Genomic DNA, 16798 nt, shown 5'->3' on the forward strand with positions numbered 1-16798 from the left:
CTATCAGTACCATGAGTCATGCCATATCTCAGGAATATCCTGAAGATTACCTGGCAAGATAAAGTACCAAAGTCTGCTCTACAGCTGGACTGCCAAACATTCATACTCTAATGCAAAGGGTACAATTCCACTTGGTTGGTCACAAATCCCCAATGTCAAATGCACTTACTTAAAAGATAACTTTATGGAGAACTTGCACAAGATATGGTGGTCAAAAGAAGTTGTATAAGAACATTCTCCAGGTATCTCTAAACTTTAGTACTGATTATGAGACATGGGAAATGCTGGTGCAGGACTGCCCAGCATGGCATGCCCACATCAAAGTAGGAGCTGTACTCCATAAGCAAAGCAGAACTGTAGAAGCACAAAAGTAACATGAGCTGTATAAATGTTCTAATGGATCACTTGTCCCCATGAAAACAGCCAACACACCATACCCTGACCCCAACATTGTGATGTCATTCATCTTCTTTGAAAACAAAAGATAGGGGTGGAGCCAAGACAGCAACAAGAAAGGATCCTGTCTTAGGCGCTCTCTCATAAAACTCATGAGCTAAGGACTCTAACTAAATGTTCGAGAGACAGAGCCCACAGAGGGATACAGTGAGACAGTTCTCCTACTCAAGGTAACCTGGAAAAGAGCAGAAAGGCTCTGCTCCCTGGGGTAGGAGGGGGTTGGAGGGGCAGCCCTCCAGAGGGGTGGCCCGCCAGAGTGAAAGAACTTCAGCCTCCCAGAAGCAGGCCCAGGGCACTGGGAAGCCCTGGCTCACAGCAGCAGGAAGTTTTCTGACCTACGCCCCCGGAGAGCACCGGGCACAAAGTGGGGAGAACAGCAGGGGACCTGTGCCAGAGTGAGCACGTGGAGCCCAGCCCTAGGGGCACACAGAGAGCAGCTTGGTCTTTCCCCAGCCCAGATCCAGGAAACAGAAGCAGGCAGAGTCAGTAAGCAGGAGCCCCCAGGGTATGAGCCCATTGAGCTGAGGGAGGGGAGTGGAGAGAGACTGCAGAGCTTTGTCCTTTGTCCCTGGAACAGGACTCTGGGGCTCTGACCACATTCAGATCCTGATCGCAGTCTAGGCCCCCGCTTAGAACAGCAGGCCCCCCCACCTCAGCCCCGTAGCAGAGGGGGGCACATATGGTCATTCACAGACCAGGAGGGAGGAAAGAACCTCACACACTGAGACCCTTGTGGGAGTGTCCCAAAAGCTCAGGAAGCACCCCAAAACCAGACTTAGGCTGGGAAAATGAGCAAGCAGAGAAATAAGAGGAACACCATTGAGAAATATTTTGCCTGTGAGCCCAAGAAGGATCAAAACACTCAGTCTGAAGATGAAGAAGCACAAGCTCCTGCATCTAAAGACTCCAAGAAAAACAGAAATTGGGCTCAGGCTATGACAGAGCTCAAAAAAGACTTTGAAAATCAAATGAGGAAATTAGAAGAAAAACTGGGAAAAGAAAGGAGAGAGATGCAGGAAAAACATGAAAATGAAGTCAGCAGCCTAGTCAAAGAAATCCAAAAGAATGCTAAAGAAAATAGCACACTAAAAACCAGCTTAGGTCAAATGGATAAAGCAGTTCAAAAAGTTATTGAGAAGAATGCTTTAAAAAGCAAAATGGGCCAGATGGAAAAAGAGATAAGAAAACTCTCTGAGGAGAATAAATCCTTCAGATGAAGAATAGAATTTAGGGAGATTGATGAATTTACCAGAAATCAGGAATCAATACTTCAAAACCAAAAAAGTGAAAAATTAGAAGAAAATGTGAAATATCTCATTGAAAAAACAACTGATATGGAAAACAGATTTAGGAAAGATAATTTAAAAATTATTGGAATACCTGAAAATCATGACCGGGAAAGAGCCTTGACATCATTTTCAAAGAATTACTACAGGAAAATTGCCCTGATATTCTAGAAGCAGAGGGCAAAATAGAAATGTAGAGAATCCACCGATCCCCTCCAGAAAGAAACCCCAAAAAACCAACCCCCAGGAATATTATAGCCAAGTTCCAGAACTCCCAAGTCAAAAAGAAAATATTACAAGCAGCCAGAAGGACACACAGTTCAAATATCGTGGAGCTGCAGTCAGGATCACACAGGACTTAGCAGCAACTACACTGGAAACTCATAGGGCTTGGAATATAATATACTGGAAGGCAAAAGAGCTTAGAATGCAACCGAGAATCAACTACCCAGCAAGGCTGAATGTCCTCTTCCAGGGAAAAAGATGGACTTTCAATGAACCAGGGGAATTTCAATGTTCCTGTTGGAATGGCCAGCACTGAACAGAAGGTTTGATCTTCAGATACAGGACTCAGGTGAAACATAGAAAGGGAGTTGCCATCAGCAATGGCAATGGTGGAAAAATATGGAAGTAACTTTTGCCATGGACTTATCATAAAGAATGAGATCCACCTGCGACAGAGTTGTTGGTGTTCAAAGACTCAAGCACATTTTTTATTATTAGTATTATTTGGGGGGGGGGGGTGCAGGGCAAATGGGGTTGGGTGGCCTGCCTGGGGCCGCATAGCAGGGTGATTGTTGGGTGTCTAAGGCCAGATTTGGACCCCGGTGTTCCTGGCTCAAGGGCCAATGCTCTGTCCAACAGCCAGCCACCCCTACTATTATTACTGTTTTATTTTATTTGGGGTCTTTTTTTCTTTTTTTTGGTTTTTGCAGGGCAGTGGGGTTCAGGTGGCTTGCATGTCACACGGCTGGGTGATTGTTGGGTGTATGGGGCCAGATGTGGACTCGGGTGCTCCAAGGCTGGTGCTCCGTCCACTGCGCCACCTGGCCATACCTAGCCATACCTACATATACTATTATTTTTTTAATTTAAATTCTTTTCTCTCCCCTTTACTTTATCACTCAAGTGAGTCTATATTTTTTGGGGGGAGGAGGTATTTTGTTTACTCTTAAACAAGAATATTTTATTAATGTATAAAAACATTTGCACAAAATGAGAATAAATATTAAATATTAAAAAAACAAAAGATAAACAACATTAAGCACCCATTACATTTCTGACACTGTGATAAGAGTTGGGAACAATGCTAGGGACAGCTATCATGTATAGCATAATATTTATCACAAGAAAGGAAAGTAAGATTAATACAGTAAATCAAATGATAGCCCTCAAGTCAGGAAGACTCAAGTTCAAACCCAGTCTCAGACAATTTTTAACAAGTTGTAAGGATCTCAGCAAGTCACTAAATTTCTGTCTGCTTCAGTCTCCTCATTTGTAAAATGGAAATGATAATAGCACCTAATTCACAGGTTGCTGAGAGGATCAACTTTTTGTATAGTGCTTTGCAAATGTCAAAATGCTATATAAATCTTAGCTATTGCTAATTTATGTTATAAGCCAAAGAAAGGAGATAATATGTGTAAAATATCATGCAAATTTTAAGGTGTTATTTTAACCATGAGCTATTATTAATTTTTTTAAAGCTATGATTCTAGTTATTTTGATAATTTCAAATTTATCAAGCTAAAACTCAGACAGCTAGGTTAGTGCAGTAGATAGAATTCAAATCCAGAATCTTTGCCAAGAAAACCCCAAATGGGGTCATGAAGATTTAGATATGACTGAAATGACCGAAAAACCACAAAAGAATCAACCACAACCCTTGAGAATGTCAATTGAGAGCTTCTCTTTTTTTGTGCTTTTTAAATTTTTTTGTTTATTTATTTTATATTATTACAATAATATTATGAGAGTAAACATAACCCCCCTCCCAGAAAGATGAAAAACCTCAAGAATAGTGAGAGGAAAAAGAGTGTACTTCAGTATGTGTTCAGATTTCAATGGCTCTGTCTCTGGGAAGAGTTGCCTTCTTTATCATACATCCACCAGAGAAGTTGCTTTAATATTTTTCCCACAGTTGCTAATACTAATCTGTATTTCCCTCCACTCTATTCCTCCCCATTCTCATTTATTCCATTCTCTCTATCATCCTTTCCCTGGTTCAGAAGTATGTTGTTTCTGAGTACCCTCTCCAATGATCTTCCCTCTCTTCTATCAGCTACTCCCTCCTTCCCTCCCTCCCATTCCCCCTTATCCCATCCCTTTCCTCTCATTTTCCTCTAGGGTAAGATAGAGTTATATACCCTATAAAGTGTGAATGTTATTTCCTCTCTGAGTTATTTCTGATAAGAATGAAAACTCACTCATTCCCCCTCACCTTCCCCTGTTCCACTCCATTGTAAAAGCTTTTTTCTTAACTCTTATGTGAAATATCTTAACCCCTTCTTCTCCTTTTCCTTCCAGTACTTTCCTTTATCACCCATTGACTCCATCTTTTTACTATACTATAGCATTATATTCAGCTCCTTCCTAGGCCTTATGTATATATGCTTTTTCCTAACTGCTCTTATAAATGAGAAAGTTCATATGGGTTATCAGTATCTTCTTCCCATGCAGTAATACAAACAGTTCAAAATTATTAAGTTCCTCATAATTAGTCCTTCTTGTCCACTCCTTCTATGGTTCACCTGAATCCTGTGCTTGGGGATCAAACTTTCTGTTCAGCTCTGGTTGTTTCAATAGGAAAGTTTGAAAGTCCCCTATTTCATTGAAAGTCCATCTTTTCCCCTGAAAGAGGATGTTCAGTTTTGCTGGGTAGTGGATTCCCAGTTGATAACCAAGATCTTTTGCCTTCCAGAATATCATATTCCAAACCCTACGAGCCCTTAATGTAGAGGCTGCCAGATCCTGTGTAATCCTGATTATAGAGCCATGGTGGTTGAATTGTTTGTTTCTAACAGCTTTTAGTATTTTCTCTTTGTCTTGGGAGTTGTGGAATTTGGCTATAATATTCCTGGAAGTTTTTCTTTTGGTATCTCTTTCGGGAGGTGATCAGTGAATTCCCTCAATTTCTATTTTAGCCTCTACTTTTAGGATCTCAGGGGAATTTTGCTGTATTATTTTCTTGAAAAATGAAGTCTAGGTTCTTTTCCTGGTCATAACTTTCAGGTATCCCAATAATTTTTAAATTATCTGTCCTGGATCTGTTTTCAAAGTCAGTTGTTTTTCCAAAGAGATATTTCATATTGTCTTCCAATTTCTGGCTTTTTTTTGGCAGTTTTATTTCTTCCTGATTTCTTGAAAAATCATCAGCTTCCTTTAGTTCCATTCTGCATCTGAAGGAGTTATTTTCTTCAGAGAGTTCTGTTTATCTCCTTTTCCAACTGGCTACTTCTGCTTTTTAAGGCATTCTTTTCCTCATTTGCCTTTTGGGTGGCTTTTTCCATTTGGCCTAAACTGGTTTTTTAACATATTATTTTCTTTAGCTTTTTTTGTATTTCTTTCACCAAGCTGTTGACTTGGTTTTCATGATTTGTCTGCATCACTCTTATTTCTCCTCCCAATTTTTCCTCTACCTCCCTTAATTGCTTTTCAAAGTCTTTTTTGAGCTCATCCATAGCGTAAACCCATTTTGTACTTCTCTGGGAGGTTTTGGATACAGCAGCTTCAATTTTGTCATCATCTGAGTATGTATTTTGGTCCACCATGGGATCAAACTAATCTTCTATGATCATAGTCTTCTTTTTCTATTGTTTGCTCATTTTATCAGTCTATGATTGATTTACTGAACTTCCAAGGCTTTGAGGAGTTTTGGGGATATCCACAGGGATAATCCAAGGTCTTATGAGAGGCTCTGACTGCTCTCTTGCCTATGTTCCGGGATGTGGATGACCACAGGCCCTCCACTCTGCACTGGAACTGTGAGGAGAGAACCTGCTCTGCTATGGTGGTATGGTAGACCAAACTGCAACCCATATCTGAGTGTGGGCTAACAGCAGAGTTCCAACCCCCTTACCTTCAGTGGGCTGGGAGTTCTGTAAATGCTAGGTAGCTCTGCTGATTCCCACTGCAAGTTCTCACCACAGGGCTGCTCTGAGGCTGGCAATCCATTCTGGTGTGACAGAGTTCTCTCACTACCTCTTTCAGCTGTTCCCACTGATCCCTGGGCCAAGAGGTCTGGAAACTGCCCCCTCTGCCATGGACCCAGGCACCCAGCCTAGCTGTGTTGTGCTGCAACTGTGCCATGTTGTGACTGAGGCTCTTTCCAATTCCCAGTCCCAGTGAAACAGACCTTTCCTGTAGAACTTCTAAGTTGTCTTGGGCTGTGAAATTGTATCACTCAGTCTTTCTGTGGGTTCTGTCCCTCTAAATTTTGGTTAGAGTTATAAAGATGGCTTTTGGAATTTTAGGGGCAATGACTTCCAGAATTCCTGCCTTAACACTGCCATCTAGAGAGCTTCTCTCTTGATCCTATTTCAAAATCTTTTCCAAATTTAAATGATATGTGTTAAAAACATAAGGTAAATTTTCCTAATAAGATCTTAGACATTAGTACAGATTTGGGAAACTATGGAAACTCCTTTTAGGAAAGGATAGGTGAGGAGAGTTTTTTTTTTTAGGTTTTTGCAAGGCAATTGGGGTTAAATGGCTTGCACAGGGTCACACAGCTAGGTAATTACTAAGTGTCTGAGGCCAGATATGAACTCAGGTACTCCTGACTCCAGGGCTGGTGCTCTATCCACTGTGCCACCTAGCCAACCTGGAGTCAGGAGTACCTAAGTTCAAATCCTGCCTCAGACACTTAATAATTACCTAGCTGTGAGGCCCTGGGCAAGCCAGTTAATCCCATTTGCCCTGCAAAAATCTAAAAAAAAAAAAAAAAAAAAAGAAGTTGAACCAGACTAAAATACTACATGTATCCTTATTATGACACCTTGATAAAGAGGAAAAATCCAATTCAGTTATCTTTATATAACTCAAGAAATAAAACTGCAAGAGTGTCATTATCCCATTATGTTGAAATCTAACATCTGCCAATCTATAGTATTTCCTCAATCTGAGGATTTATAAAAAGTCCTATAATTCCCTATAAGAAAATACCTAAGTTTGGGGTGGCTAGGTAGTGCAGCGGATAGAGCACCAGCCCTGGAGTCAGGAGTACCTGAGTTCAAATCCCGCCTCAGACACTTAATAATTATCTAGCTGTGTGGCCTTGGACAAGCTACTTAACCCCATTTTGCCTTGGAAAAGAAAAGAAAAGTGCCTAAGTACCATAAGACAATACCTCTGTTCTATTATTTCAACTGTATCAACCCTTTGTGATCCCATTTGGAGTTTTCTTGGCAAAGATACTAGAGTGGTTTGCTATTTCCTTCTCCAGTTTCTTTCCCAAAGTCCCATAGCTACTAAGCATCTCAGGCCAGATTTGAACTCCAGAAAGTAAGTCTTTCTAACTTGAGGTCCATTAATCTATTCACTATGCTGCCTTGCTAAGAAAGGTTAAGATATATAAGGTAGCAAAATAACCTAATTCAGACACCACTAATTTAGAATTTGAAATAATGAGGACATGAAAAAATATTGGACTTCTCTCTAGGCCACACTCCTAAAATGAAGTATCTTGGGAGAAAATATAAGTAGTACTCACTGGCAAATAACAACACTAAAACTACCTCATTAAAATTTTTGCTGCAAAAGTATTATATTTCTTTTCAAAAATAAATGCTTAATTACCTAGCCATGCGGCCTTGGGCAAGCCACTTAACCCTATTGCCTTGCAAAAACATAAAATAAATAAATATATAAATAAATGCCTAATTTTGTTATACCTTCACTACTATCATCTTCACCACCATCCACTACTGAAATCAGGACTGTGGTCTTCACTCAGATTTTATACAAAGCAGAAATGAGAGAAAATATTGCTTATATCTGAAGCAAAACAGTATAATTCTAAATGAAAAATCTGAAGTTAAGTGGCACTTTAAGATTGGACAGGTGGCTATTTGTCAGCTATGTCACAGCAAGGATTTCTTTTGGGTATAAAAAGAACTAGAGGGCTGATCTTCAACTCTAAAATTCATGATTATATATTTATTATATGATTTGTAAACTATTATTAATAATAATAATAATACTTCCAATATTCTGATGGAGAAAATCTTGTTTTTCAAATTCTATGTTGATGTTCAGTAAGTAAAAGCTCTGATAAGTGCTATCATTCTAGTAATGGTCTATAGCCTGAGGACTAGCTAAGTTGTAGACATACTCATTGCCAACAGGGTTTAGCCATTAAATGGTGAATTCTTTGTCTTGGAAACCCAAGAGAAAAAAAAAATGAAAAAGTCTTCAATCCTGTGTAGTCCACTCCTACTTTTGTATAAGGTGGTAATAGTGTCTTTGAAAAGGGAAAATAATGAAATAAAATGAAATGAAAAAAATCATGCATTGGGAGGCAGGAAATTCTAAAGAATCACAGTTTTTAGACTATTACTATAAACATTAGTTTAACAGCATTTTAAATGGAAAAATTTACATTTTCTAGTAACAAAAAAATTGCCAAAATATTGAAAAAATAACAATATACATTTTTTCATGCTAAACAAAACCAAAAGATAACAGCTGGAGTCAAATCAAAGGATGGCTAGAAAGAGAGAGAGAGATAAGAAAAGAAACTGGACTTGTAGAAGACATAGTCTCTCATCTTGCAGTGCTCATGTTACAAATAAATACAGGGACTAACATGAAGAAAATGAAGCTTATGAGCCAACATCTGCTGCAGAGGAAGAGGGAAAAAATTGTATTAAGAACTGCAACAAAGGCTTTTTTGCCCATCCAGACATCGTGGTAGAAGCTCGGCTGTCATCTCATCATCATGTCCTCTCATAAAACATTCAGAATCAAGAAGTTACTGGCCAAGAAACAGAAGCAGAATCGTCCCATTCCCCAGTGGATTCAGATGAAAACTGGCAATAAGTTCAGGTACACTCTCAAAGAGGAGACACTGGAGAAGGACCAAGCTTGTGTTATAAAGAATGGCCAGTGAAATGAAAGACATTCTACATTAAGACTACCTCCCCCCCGCCACCATTGCATCCATCCATCCATCCATCCATCCATCCATCCATCCATCCATCCATTCATCTATCCATCACTTAAATTGCCTCATTGCCCCCGATAAGAAGTAACTACTACTGCTGTCCCTCCCATTTTGGAAACCTGTCTGCTAAAGTGCAGACGACAAAGAAAAACCCCAGCAAACTACTGGAGTTGTCTTGCCCTTGAATGTCTTCATCTCTTGCATCCATTCACTCAGTAAAATGTGTATTGTGATATAGTTTAAATTACTGTTCTCTCCATCTCTGTGTGGCATTCGTATGTTTGAGGTTATGCTTAAGAGGCAGAAATCATACCACAACAAGTTATTCCTGTCAAGAAGAACCAAGCTCAAGCCCTGCCTCAAACAAACCTTCACAATAACCTCTCTATGTTTTGTTTTGTGTTCTAAGGAGTCAGAAGAGAGCACCTACCTCACAGGGTTGTTGTGGGGATCTAAGATTTGCAAGCCTTCAGTGGAAGCCTCCGGTGCTGCTAATCCGGAGCTGTCTCAGCCAGATTATGCGCAGCTGACTGTGTTCATTTCTCTAACTCACAGTCAGAGAAGTAGCCTGTTTATTTCACACAATAAGCCGTCTTCATTCCTTGTTGGGAGGTGGTAAATTAATTGTTGGCAACTTTCTTAAAAGTTGTCGGTTATTTGTGTGTTTGGGAAAACCCAACCTTTTTGTTAGGAACTAGACCTGGTCCAGGTGAAAGACCTCATAATTTTCTGAAGATGCAATTCTGCTAATAAAGGGCTTCTATATATATAAAAAAAAAAGAACTGCACAAAGGGGGCAGTTAGGTGGCACAGTAGATAGAGCACCATCCCTGGAGTCAAGAGGACCTGAGTTCTAATCCGTCCTTAGACACTTAATAACTACCTAGCTGTGTGACCTTGAGCAAGTCACTTAACCCCACTGCCTTACAAAAAGAAAAAGAAAAAAGAACTGCACAAGAATCTCTAAACTAGGGGCGGCTAGGTGGCACAGTGGATAAAGCACCAGCCCTGGAGTCAGGAGTACCTGGGTTCAAATCCAGTCTCAGAAACTTAATAGTTTCCTAGCTGTGTGGCCTTGGGAAAGCCACTTAACCCCATTTGCCTTGCAAAAACCTAAAAAGAATCTCTAAACTAAGTCAACATATATTTGGTACCATCAGTAAAGATTGCAAAGGGAACAATATATTCCCTATGTTGGATAAAAATGGCTAAAGTATTAGAAATGAAAGAAGGTAAACATATATAGAATACATATGAGTCTCACACCTCATTTCAGAAATACTTTTATCCAGAAGAGTCATAAGACACTAGACAAGGAAAACACCAAACAATACCACAAAAAAAATGAAACTGAGGGCTTCACCTCAAAGACATATGAGGTGATACCTCCCTCCCACTACTTTGGAAAAGTGAGACAGGGGTCCATAAGTGTAGAACATTATAAGATAAGATCAGTTTTTTGATGCTTGTGCTAAATTTTTTCTTTTACTCTTTTAAAAAACTGTTTAAGGGAGGTCTCTGTGGAACAGGAAGGGGGAGTTACAGGAGTAATATAGGTGAAATGAAAGTAAAGATAATTATAAATTTTTTGCATATGTGAAACTGATACTGTCTTGTGTAGTAAGGATTAAAGGAGTCAAGAAAATCAAAAGAAACACTTAAATGTGAAAAAAACAAATGGTATAATAATGGGGGTACTTCTCACAAAGTTAGGTATTTTGCTCTGGCACTGTTCTGTAGGTTATACATTTTGGATCATGATGAGTCATGTGAATTTTGCTGAGATGATCAGTGCAATCCCTGTTGCTGCAGACCATTGATGCAGCAATTCCTGAATGGTCTGCAACAACTGGGATTGCACTGAAGATGTCTGTCACAGTCAGGAGGAATCATCTACTTGGTGGAATGTATAGAGGGAAATGTCTTGTTGTTTAGCTTATGATGTATGTTGATAATCAGTTCATTCAGTTAGTCCATCAATATATGTTTATCTGGGTCAGGCTCTGCAGATCCCCATTGCAGATGGACAATCAATTGGGTCTAGAATTGAACAGGAGGAAGAGAGCAGGGTGGATTACACTTGAGCAACTGTGCAGTATTTGCAGTCCTTTTAATGATCCCAAGCTGCTCTCTGACCTAAAAAACAAAATTTTAATACAAATGTTTCCTCAGTTATGCTGTGTGATTGTGAATCTTGAAATACCACAATCTCTGAAAAAATTATCAAAGGTATAATATCTAAAGGGAAATGAAAAGTCAGATAGTAGTACATTTCTGGTGAAATACAGGGATAACAAATGAACAGCCCAAGTTCTGCACTATGACCAAGAAAAGCTAAAAAGATCTAAGAAGGCCTCTAATATATTGAACGAACATGGACAAAGAAACAGGACACAAAGTAATGGTAAGGAGAAAATCTGTTATGATGAAGAGACTATATCCCCACTGTGTTATTAATATTGATACTATTTTAGTTATTAGTTAATGGTTTTCCCAAACTGCTGTAGCTCCCCTTTTCTGACAATTTGAAATGCATTTTGTGTTAATAATGTCCAGGATTTAAATTCTAACAACAAAAAGCAGTCATCTGCCATGAGCTTCTACTTTTCATCTTCTCCTCATCTCATAATCCTTTGAAATCCTTTCTCATTCTCTCCACTTTAATTTCTCTTACTGATATTTTATTTTTCCAATTACAATTTATTAAAGTTTTCAACATTCATTCATATGCATATTTATAAGTTATACAATTTCCTTCCACCTTCCTTTTTCACTCCCCTGCCCCTCACTGGCAGTCTAATGAACATAGTAGATAAACATTTTTGTTTAACATGTTTACATATTAGTCATTTTCTGCAGGAGGAAGGGAAAAGAAAAATAAGCATGGAATAAAAACATAAAAAATTTTTAAAAAGTGAACTTTGTGTTCATTCAAATTCTGTCATTTGTTTTTTGCTTTTTTCCCCCTTCTGGATGTGGATACCATTGTCCATAACAAGTCTCCCAGAGTTATCCTAGCTCTCTGAACTGCTGAGAGGAGATGCATCCACATCAAAGCTGATCAATTCACAATGTTGTTAATGTGTACAATGTTCTCTTGGTTATGCTCCCCTTTCTCAGTATTAGTTCCTATAATTCTTTCCATGCTTCTCTAGAGTCCAACCACTCATGGTTTCTTATAGAACAGTACGCCATAACATTCAAATTCCATAACATGTTCAGCCATTTCCCCAATGGATTGGCATCCCCTCAATTTCCAATTCTTTTCCACTACAAAAAGAGCTGCTATAAATATTTTGGAATAAATGGAACTTTTCCCTTTTTTTATGATTTCTTCTGGATATAGACCTAATATTGGTATTGTTGAGTCAAAGGGTATGATTAGTTTTACTGCTCATTGGGCATAGCTCCATATTGTTCTCCACAATGGTTGGATCAGTTCACAACTCTACAACAATGCATTAATGTCCCAATTCTCCCACAACCCCTCCAACTTTGATTGTTTTCCCTTTTTGTCACCTTACTAAATCTGATAGATATGAGGTGGTACCTCAAAATTGTTTTAATTTACATTTTTGTAAACAATAATGATTTGGAGCATTTTGCATATGATTTTATATATATGTATTATTATATTAGTTATAACTTGTAATCTCTTTGCTAAAATTTTATTTAAGATTTTTACATCAATGTTCATTAGGGAGATTAGTCTACAATTTTCTTTGTTTTAACTCCTCTTGGTTTAAGTATCACCATATGGTATCATAAAAGGAATTTTTAAAAATAGTTTATGTAGAATTGGAATTAATTGTTCATTAAATGTTTGGTAGAATTCACTTGTAAGTGTATCTAGATTTGGAGACATTTCCTTAGAGTTTATTGATGATTTCAATTTCTTTTTCTGAAATGGGGCTATTTAAGTGTTTTATTTCCTTTTCTATTAATCTGCTTAGTTTGCATTTTTGTAAATATTCACCCACTTCATTTCAGGTTATCAAATTTATTGGCATACAGTTAAGCAAAATATCTCCAAATTATCTCTAATTTTCTCCTCAATGGTTATGAGTTCACCCTTTTCATTTTTGATACTGGTAATTTGGTATTATTCTTTCTTTTTTTAAAATCAAATTAACCAAGGGTTATTTGTTTTTTTCATAAAAATCAACCCTTAATTTATTTATGAGATTGATGGTTTTCTTGCTTTCAATTTTAACTTGTTAATTTCCCCTTTGATTTTCAGAATTTCTAATTTGGTATTGAATTGGGATCTTTAATTTGTTCTTTTTCTAGCTTTTTTAGTTATATATCCAATTCACTAATGTCCTTCTCATACAAGCATTTAGAGTTAAAAAAATTTTCCCTAAAAACTGCTTTGGTTGCATCCCATAAATTTTTAATATGATATCTCATTGTCATCATCTTCTTGGATGAAATGATTATTTCTATGATGTGTTGTTTGATTCACTCCTTTAAAATTAAGCTATTTGGTTTTCAATTAATTTTTTATTTATCTTTCCATGGCCCTTTATTACATTATCTTTCCATGGCCCTTTATTACATATAATTTTTAATTGCATCCTAATCTAAAAAAGCTTGCATTTATTATTTCTACCTTTCTACATTTAACTAAGCTTTTTTTTTTTTGCCCAAGCACATGGTCACTTTTGGTATAGATGTCATGTACTACAGAGAAAAAGGTAAATTCTTTTCTATCCCCAGTCAGTTTTCTACAGAGGTCTATTATAGCTAAATTTTCTAAGATTATTCACCTTCTTATCTTCCTTCTAGTTTACTTTGTGGTCAGATTTATCTAGTTCTGAGACAGGGAGGTTGAGGGCAAGGTTCCCCACTATTATAGTTTTGCTGTCTTATGTCTCCTTGTAATTCATTTGGCTTCTCTGCTAAGAATTTAGATGCTATACCATTAGGTGCATATTGTTTAATAATGACACTTCATTGTCTATGAGGGCTTTTAAGAAGATGTAATTTCCAATCTTATCCCTTTTAATGAGATCTATTTTTGCTTTTGCTTTTTCTAAGATTTTTTTTTACTTCCATTGAACTATAATATATTTTGCTCTAGTCTTTTACTTTTACCCTGTGTATCTCTGCTTCAAATGTCTTTCTTGTAAATAACATTGTAGGATTCTCCTTTTTAATCCATTCTGCTACCTGCTTCACTTTGAGAGTTCATCCCGTTCACATTGACAGATAAAATCACTAATTCTCTTTTTCCCTCCATGCTATTTTTCCCTATTTGTATTTTTCCCTTTCCTTTCCTCTTATTCTTCCTCATCAATGTTTTGCTCTCTTCCCCCTTTAACTTTCAGAATTTAACTTTACTTTCACTTTTACCTTCACCTTCCCTTTTATCAGTCTCTTCCTTTTTCTTTCCCTTTCTCCCCCTACTTTCCTGTATGGTAGGATAGATTTTTAACTCAACTGGGAATATATGTTATTCCCTCTCTGGGTCAAATCCATTCAATAGGATTTACTCAGTGTTCACATCCTCCCTTCTTTCCCTATACCATAATAGATCTTTGTTATTTATCCACTGATATTATTTATCCATGTCTAGCCTTCTCCTAGTTTAGTCCTTCTTTCTATATTATTGTTTTAACCCTACCTTGTACTTATATCCCCTTTGTCAAAATATACTCCTTTTATTTGACCTGATAGAAATGCTGTTCTCAAAAGCTGATTTATTGAATGATTAATTGATAAGCAGCATTACCTCATTGTCACTAAGTACCCTCTCCTTGTCCATCTGTAAGAAATATACTTCTTAAGAGTCATGAATCACATCAAATTATAATCACTATATACCTTCCCCCTTTTCAAGTACCCTCCATAGACAATCTTTATGAGCCAAAACATCATACAAGACCAAATCATTAAGTTACAAATGTTATCTTCCCCTGTAGGATTGTGTAGAATCTTGGTGTCTCATAAATTCATTGTTTTCTATTTGCCCAATTCTAATTTTTAGGGTTTTATTTTCTTCAGTTAACTTTTGTGTTTCCTTTTCCAATTGGTTAATTTTACTTTTCAGTGAGCTGCACTCCTTTTCCAGTTAGTCGATTTTATTTTCTGAAAAGATACATTCTTTTTCCAGTTGGTTATTTTTACTTTTAAAACAGCTGATTTCTTTGGTCAATTTTTCATAATTTTCCTGCATGGCTCTCGTTTCCTTTTTCCATTTCTCTTCTTCCTCTCTTCTTTGGTTTTTAAATTATTTTTCAAGTTCTTCTTTGAGGTTTTGGACTTGAATCCAATTCATAGATTCCTTTGAGATATCCCATGTAAGTAATTTGTCACTGCTTTCTTCTTCTGAGATGGCATTTTTATTATCTTTATCTGCATAGTAGCTTTCTATGGCTAGCACTCTTTTAGGATTTGTTTGTTTTTTTGCTTATTTTTATTGTTGAGTTCTGCTCCTGGGAAATAATGAGTAAGGGCCTGAGCTTTTTGTGCAAGGGCTGGAGTCTAATCCCTGGCTTACTGTTGGTCAAGATGCTGCCTATGCAGCCCAAGCCTTGTCTTTGCAGAGGTTTGTTTCCTCTTTTGTGTCCAAGTTCTGCCTATGCAGTGGTTTGTTCCCAACTCAGTCCTGTCTTTTGCCCCAGTGTTCCCAGGTTTCAGACTTTACCTGGGGTTGGACCCTCTTTTCTGGCTTGCTACTGGCTTCCTTGCTCTCCTGCCTAGCTGGGTTTTACTTAACCCCTTTCCCTGGAAGAGACAGACATTCACTGAAGATCCTCCACAATATCTACTCTTGAAAACTTATGATATTTTTTTACTGGTATCTACATGATTAATATCTGTGTAGAGGCTTCATTTAACAGTGTGTAGGGAAAAGTTCTGGTAACATGCCAGCTTCATGCTGCCATCTTGGCTCTGCTTCCCTTTCAATTTCTGTCCCTGAAGAAGTGTGACCATTATCCTTTCAAAGCAAAGCTCAGCCTTGAAGGACTTATCAAATTATTTTACCCTATACTAATGCCAACCTCTCTTGATTCTATTGACTCTGTCTTCAGAAGATGCTTCCCACTGTCATATCCTATCATCATCATCATCATCATCATCATCATCATCATCATCATCATCATCATCATCGGTGGCAGCAGCAGCAGCATTTCTATCTTCTGATTCCTTTCTGCTGCCTATAAACACATTTATCTCCCTCATTCTTAAAAAAGAAAACCTTCTGCATCCCAAAGAGTTCAAAAGAAAAAAGGCCTGTAAGTACAAAAATATTTATAGCAGCATTTTGTGGATGCAAAGAATTGTAAATTAAAAGGATGCCCAGAAACTAGGGAATGACTACACAAATTGTGGTATATGACTGTGATGGAATATTGTAGTGATATAAAAAATGATGAGCAGGATGATTTCAAAAAAAAACCTTGGGAAGATATACAAGAACCAATGCAAAATGAAGTGAACAGAACATTGTATACAGTAATAGCAATATGATGATCAACTGTGAAAGACTTAGCTATTTTGAATAATACAATGATCCAAGACAAAGAGGAAGAACTAATGAAGTCTAAATGGAAATTGAAATATATTTTTAAAACTAATTTTCTTGGAGGTTTTTGGTCTCTTTTCTTAATATGGAAATGTTTTGTATGACATCACAGGTATAATTTATATCAATTTGCTTGCCTTCTTAAAGCAAGGAAAGGAGAAAGGAAGGAAGGGAAAGGATTTGGAACACAAAATTTAATAGTTAAATAATTTAATATAATAATAAATAATTTAAATAATTTAATAGTTAAAAATTTACATGTAATTGAGAAAAATAAAAAAATTAAAGTAAAAAATTGCTAGTTCATTTCATCATATTATCTATCATAGCTCATATTATCTCTGCTAGTTATTTTCTTACATC

General features: G+C 37.2%; 1 protein-coding gene across 3 annotated transcripts in view; it reads right to left on the reverse strand.

Moving 5' to 3' along the window:
• TTBK2 (tau tubulin kinase 2) overlaps positions 1-16798 on the reverse strand; it is a 242175-nt gene that overhangs the window by 203430 nt on the left and 21947 nt on the right. The window contains exon 1 of one of the 3 annotated variants that reach the window (XM_074235213.1): positions 170-1204. The exons of the other annotated variants lie outside the window; for them this stretch is intronic. The gene's annotated coding sequence lies outside the window, so the exon portion shown is untranslated. Of the gene's footprint in view, positions 1-169; positions 1205-16798 lie in introns of those variants that run through there. 3 annotated transcript variants of the gene reach the window in all.

This window comes from Macrotis lagotis, chromosome 4 (assembly GCF_037893015.1).
Source record: "Macrotis lagotis isolate mMagLag1 chromosome 4, bilby.v1.9.chrom.fasta, whole genome shotgun sequence".
Lineage (NCBI taxonomy): Eukaryota > Metazoa > Chordata > Mammalia > Peramelemorphia > Peramelidae > Macrotis > Macrotis lagotis.